We start from the raw sequence: 6,916 nt of genomic DNA on the forward strand, positions 1-6,916 counted from the left end.
TGTTACATATTTGTAATGAACAAACTTTATCATTTGGAGGGTAACTGTGAGGTTGGAATTGTGATTCATAGACCAAGGTTAAAGGTTTTTCAAGCTTTTGATATTGTTATAACACCCTTGACTTTTAATTATGTAGGTGTCCATAGAGCTAATACAGAGTTATCTTCTTTAGGTTCATGTTTTCCTACAAAATTATCATAGTCGTTACTCGATGTTCTCATAGACCATTTAATAATTGTTATTGAGGGTTTCATTTATAACTTTACATTTGAATATGTTGTTCATGATTAACTTATACTTATTGCATGGATTCTATAATATTTTGCAAAGCAAGATATGAAATTTGTTGAAGTCATTTATAATAGAGGTTAATTTTGTTTATCTTTGACTTGATTGGTTCCTTCATAAATGCCTTCCAATGTTATCCAAACAAATTGAGTAGTTTTTTTAATGATTCATGTGATCAAAAAGATTTGTAGGTAGGTTGTAGACAATATTAGTTTATTCTATTTCTTAATTTTTTTTTTGTCTTTCCAATATCTTAGGTTGTTAGAGCTCGTTGAGGTTGTTAACCTGCAACACCAAGTATATGATTTTTAGTATGATCATTATTGGTTCTTACAGGAACATGTTTACTCTTTTCAACAATACCTCCATATTGGAGATCTATTAGAGGCCATATACTATTAGCAACATTTATTTAATACAAGGGTTGATAATTCTGATTAACCATTTTTAAGAAACTGTTTTGAGCTCTATTAGAGGCCATATACTATAGCAACATTTATTCAAAATCCAAAGGTGCATCTTCAAACATTTCATCCGTTTCAGAACCTTCACCTACATTCGACACATTATCAGAAATATCATGAAAAAGATCAGCTTGAGTAGTAGAAGTAGTTGGTATAGATCCATTTTGCTCCCCCTTGACAATATGATAAGGATTATTACGCTCCCCCTTGAATATATGCCCCCCTTCAACATGAGGTATCGAATTCGAGTGCTCCCCCTCCAATTGATCACCTTGCAACACTAGGTGATTTTAGACATGTATTGGAGAATTCGTTGTTGATTGTGAAATATCATCATCCTGAGTTATAGTCAAATCAAGGAATTTGATTGTGTGTAGCATGTACTTCTACATCGATAGCCCCATCAGGAACACTAACAATCAAGTCATAATCAAAATCAAAAGAATTTGAAATTGATATCTCATCAGAATTTTCGTTAAAAATGGGCTTCTGTTCGAAAGTTTTTTCGACATGTTTAACAAAATAATCATCGAAAGTTAGATTGAAAGTTTATTCAATCTTCCTTCTTTGCTTATTCAACACCGTATATGCAATAGAATTATGTGAATATCCCATGAATATCCCCTCATCATCTTTTGATTGAAATTTCAAAAGGTTATCCTTAATATTCATAATAAAGCACCTACAACCAAAAACATGGAAAAATTTCACATTTGTTTCTCGATTGTTAATGATTTCATAAGGGGTGATGTTAAAATGATGATAAATAAAAGATCAATTTTGTGTACGACTTCAACCCACAAATATTGGGGTAAATTTTCATATGTAAGCATGGTCCCTGCTACTTCGCACAGTGATCTGTTCTACCTTTTGACAACACCATTTTGTTGTGGTGTGTAAGGAGATGAGAAATTATGAGCTATTCCAAGATAAGTCAGAAATTTTATCAAGAATTTGATTCATGAATTTTGTTCCATTGTCACTTTTGACCGAGAAAAACCCTAATCTGGGGGTTTGCACCCTATTTAAGGAACATTACACCCATTCCCCAGCCTCTTTACTCCTCTTTGAGATCCAGAAGCCCTAGAATCGTGAGTGAGAGCCTATGGAAGCAAATTGGGGTATTGTTAAGTGTTTTGTGAAGAAATCTTGAAGATCAAGAAGCTTGGACCAAGGAGGTTCATGGAGATTCGGATTCCTTTTCAGTAGGAGGATGATTTGGAGGTAATGAATCGTTATCCTTGGCTTTCCCCTTTCTAGATCCATCTTTCATGGAGTTTTAGGGTTTCTTTGAGAGTATGTGATGAGAATTTGGTGCACAAGTTAGATATGGAGTTGAAACTCCAGATCTGAGCCCTATTTGGATCATAGATGCAGAAAGCCATGTTAGTTGCTATGCAAAAGCCTTTCCCCATGAGTTAAGTTCCTTTCTAGCTTGGTTTTTGGCATTAGGGGACAAGAAGCACGTAAAGGTAGCAACTTTATGTTGCTAATGGACTCTAGAAACCCAGATCTTTGGTTTGGAGCAAAGGAGTAGCTCTGTAACTCAAGATTATGGGAATGAACGTATGGACTCAGCGAGTCTGGGTGATGACTCGGTGAGTCGGGCTAGATATCAGACTTAGAGTCACGTAGGAACTGGGTGAGTCACATGGGTGGACTCGGCGAGTTGGATGAAGTTAGGCAGGGACTCGGCGAGTTGGAAGAACAACTCGGCGAGTCTGTTGAAGATTGCCTTGGACTCGGCGAGTCAATTCGCGATACCCCAAACCCTTCGAGTTAAGACTCGGATCAGTGAGTTGAGTGGGGACTCAGTGAGTTGGATAGGTCAGGACTCGGAAATAGGTAGACTCGGCAAGTCGCGAATGAAAGGATTCTAAGCTAATAAACTCGGCGAGTCATTAGGGCGACTCGGCGAGTGGGGTTGACCTGGAAGGTTGACTTTGACCAGAGTTGACATAGTTGACTTTTGGAGATCAGTTAAGCTAAGTGATATATGTTTTGATATTGGTAGCTCGGGGAGCTAGTGGAGCAGCGGTTCAGGGAGTTGTCGATCAGCATCCAGAGGGGTTACCAGCAAGTTCAACAGTACGAGGTGAGTTTCCTTCCAGTAGGAACGGGTCTAAGGCCACAATGCTGGCCTGTTTAGCTAGCAGTAGTTTCCGAACTTCGATCCGATGGAGTAGTTAGTATGTTTAATTCCTTCGTGGCTCAGATAGAATTTATATTTTATGTGTTATGGGCTACGGCCCGATGCAGTATGCAGTATATGTGTGTTCATGCTAGTTGATATGTTTATGTTATACTATGTTCAGTTAGTTCCGGAAATCGGTCCGATGTAGTTAGTCTGGACTTCGGTCCGAGTCAGGGGACAAGGTACCAGTTAGTTTCCGAACTTCGGTCCAATGCAGTGGGAAAGGCCCCAGTTAATCCGGACATCGATCCGATGCAGGGGACAAGGTCCCAGTCAGTTTCCGGACCTCGATCCGATGCAGTGGGCAAGGCCCAGTATGTGTTTTATATGTTATTGTATAGTATGTGGTAGTTTGAAGGGGCTCACTAAGCTTCGTGCTTACGGTTTCAGTCTTTGGTGTCAGGTACTCGGTTTTTAAAGGAGGAGCTCAGAGAGATTGCAGTGCACACACCATAGTCAGCTAGCTTGGGAATGTTTAATCTGATAATAAGATTATGTTTTGGATTAATACTCGAAAATTATGTTATGACTTATGATGCGGTTTTTATAAATATGGTTTTAGTAATGTTTTAAAAGAAATATTTAGTCGTGATTTTTGGGACGTTACATGAGCAACACTTCTTTGGTTTCTTTATTTGAGATGACACTTCCTTTTTCATCGAAGACTACTTAATTGCCAGTACCCACAAGAAGTTGCGAGACACTTAATCAAGTTGTGCTGAAGACCTTCGACATATGACACTCGATTAACTATGAACTTTCCATTCGTTACTTTCTTATATCCTTTACATTTGATATTGTTATTCTAAAATTCACCACACCAATATTTTCCAAGCTTCGATAATCACTCAAATTTTCCTTTCTACCAGTCTTGTGACGTGAGCAACCACTATCAATGTACCAATGTTCATCGTATTGCTCGTCACATAAAACCTACAATCAATGGAAAATTTTAGGTCCCCAAGGATTTTTGGGTCCTTGGTGATTAGATTGAAATGCATTATGAAATGAAGATCCTAAAAGCCAAGTACGAACTTTAGATTTCAAATTATCGATTAATTTAACTTCTACTGACTTAGGTATCAAAATGAAATCATTCAATGGTTTAGAGTCGATACTGACTTTCCCTTTACAATCGACAGTTCTTTTTGACTCGACTTTCTCTTTGGGAATAACTTTCCACTTTTGAACAGAAGGATCCGATTCCCTTGAAGAAGAACTACATTTTGAGGCTCATTTTAGTAGCTTTCATAAGCATACCAGATTTCCTCTTAAGAAAACTTCCCAAATTGATAAGGCTTTCCTTTACCTTCGAGCCAATGATTAATATTCTTCACATCAGATTTCCGTTTGAATAATGAAGCTTTAGCTTGTTTCTTCGATACAGGGTTGGGAAAGTAAGGTTGAGTGAGTTTGAATGGTTCATTTATCTTCTCGCTGACTTCTAGCTTATCAAAGTGTCATTTTGGAAACATCGTTCTTGCATGTGGTTGGTAACGATTTTGAAAAAGTTTATTATAATCGACATTTGTTCGGTTAAAAACTTGTTGTACATTTGAAAACGTCTTTGATTTTGAACTTGAGGAAAAAATATTTGTTTATTTTCTAGAAAACCATTTCTATGAAAATTGTTTTGTGAAAACCTTTCATTTTGTTGATTAGCAATAATAGTCCTTTGTTGTTGGTTTTTAACAAAATTCTCATTTCTTTGTTTTTGAAAATATGGTTTTTGACTTGGTTTTTGAACTTTGGAATGACTTTTTGATAAATCAATTTGTTTTTGAGCGGGTTTGTTCTGAATAAAATACTTATTGTGAGAAGAAGTCTTAACTTGTTAATTATTTTTCTGTTTAGATGATTTTGTTAACAAAACTTTTTGTTTCTTATGAGACTCAACATTTTGACAATTAAACTTTTTCCTTGCTTTAGACATCGAAATTCCTTCATCTTTTGAAATCTTTTGAATTTGTTCATTAAATATTTGATCTTTTGTGTTTTGAGTTTGAGAAACTAATTCATTTGAAGGTTTGTCATCATTGATTTTTTCTTTTTTATTTCCCAAACTATTTTCGGTTTTTGCCTTTGAAAAGTGAATGAGCTTTTTTTAAGATTGTTTTCGACATTAGTTTGAGTTGAGAAAAATCCTTCTTTCGAAACTTATTTGTTGTCTGATATGTGCATATTTAGTGTGTATTAAGTGTAGTTTATTTATTCATATATTAGCTAAATTGTTGCATATTATGGACAAAAGGTACTTAAAAGTGTTAAATTATGTTTTTCAGTCCAAAGATGAAGCTCGGAAGCGAAAGGAAGCAGGAGAAGCGGTTAGGAGCTCAAGTGTGGAAAGAAGAAAGAAAACACCCATAAAAGGCTTCTACTCGTCGAGTTGACCCTTGACTCGACGAGTCCGGTCGCGGAATCAGAAGGATAATCATTCGGAAGTCAAGATAGTTATCGGATTACGAAGAATGTGAGAGGGACTCGACGAGTCACCTTATGACTCGACGAGTCGAAACGAATATATAAAGATAACTCTACAATTCGAGAAGGGGGAATTCTGGGAAGTTTCAGAAGTACTTAGCTGCGAATAAGAAGTCAGAAGAACCCTAGAAGTCGACCAAGGAAGCTAGAATCCAATCCCGGGAGTAATTAAGGCATAATTTCACCATTCTACTTAATTCTTTTGTTTTGTCAACATGATTAAGCAACTTGAACTTATTTGTTTGCTGTTATTTACCTTAGTTATGAACTAAATTCTTTAGACTTCTGTTTGGGAATACAAAGTTGACAATATGGTTTAATTAATTGGTAGGATTAATTCCAAGTTGGTGATTAATTGTTATTTTAGCTTGCTAAAGAACCTTGTGTATGCATGACAATTAATTTTCTGTTAATAGGAAGATAATTGATTAGCATGAACATCTATTGATTATCAACCTCATATGATATGTGACCACTATACCATATGTTTAGAATTAATGAACATGAAACTAGGATTAATACGGAAATTGAGTAAATTCATGTGCAAGCTTGTAAGATGACCATCAAACAAGAGGTTAATTAAGAATAACGAATTAATTAGCTATTGCAAGTCTAACTTAACCCGAATAATTAATCTAGTAAATATAATTAAATTAAGTAATTGGCCACTGTTTGAATTAGTTTATTTGCTAAGGATTAGGGTAGTGAACACAAACCTAATCACTTGAATCGGTAACCAACGAAAGAATTAATCCATTGCACTATTACCTTAAAATCAACCATAAAGTTAACCGAGTTGAACTAAACAGAAGTTTCTTTCCCATTATTGAATATAGTTAATTTGTTCTTTTCTAGTCTTGCATTAGTTTTAGTTAGTAAGTTTCTAGTCTTGTAAAACTAGAGAAAAACCGCTTATTTGCTTAATCAACTTAGATAGAATTAGTTTTTAATTTAATTTGTTGTTCCCTGTGTTCGATACCCTACTTATTTAGCTATACCACAATTGATAGGTTCACTGCCTTTTGTGTGTTATTTGATAATTAAAGTAGGATTAAAACTAAGTGAGTTTTACACACATCATTGTCCTCAAAAACAATTTTGTGGATCTCTGGTTTTACATTTTCACCATTTCTTGAGGTAACAAACACTTGATTTGGAAAAATAACATCATCTGCGCATTTGATGTTTAGATAAATGACAGAGTTCGATTTGAGATATTGAGGACCTTTTTTCTTCATTACCTTTTCGAATTTTTCTATATCCTCATACACTTTATCAACACTTTACTCGGAACATCTTCGTTATCATCATGACTATCGGTTTGACCATCTTAGACAGTCACATGATCATAGTCACGTACTTTCATTGGTGAGGGTTGGTCTCAACAACTTCCTCCTCCTCAATTTCACTTATATTGTCAGAATCATCTTCGATATCAACAAAATTGTTTTGAAAGTCAGATGTCAAATGCTCGGTCTTTTGCAAAATT

The sequence above is a fragment of the Lactuca saligna genome, chromosome 3 (genome assembly GCF_052625555.1).
Source record: "Lactuca saligna cultivar CGN05327 chromosome 3, ASM5262555v1, whole genome shotgun sequence".
In the NCBI taxonomy this organism is placed as follows: domain Eukaryota; kingdom Viridiplantae; phylum Streptophyta; class Magnoliopsida; order Asterales; family Asteraceae; genus Lactuca; species Lactuca saligna.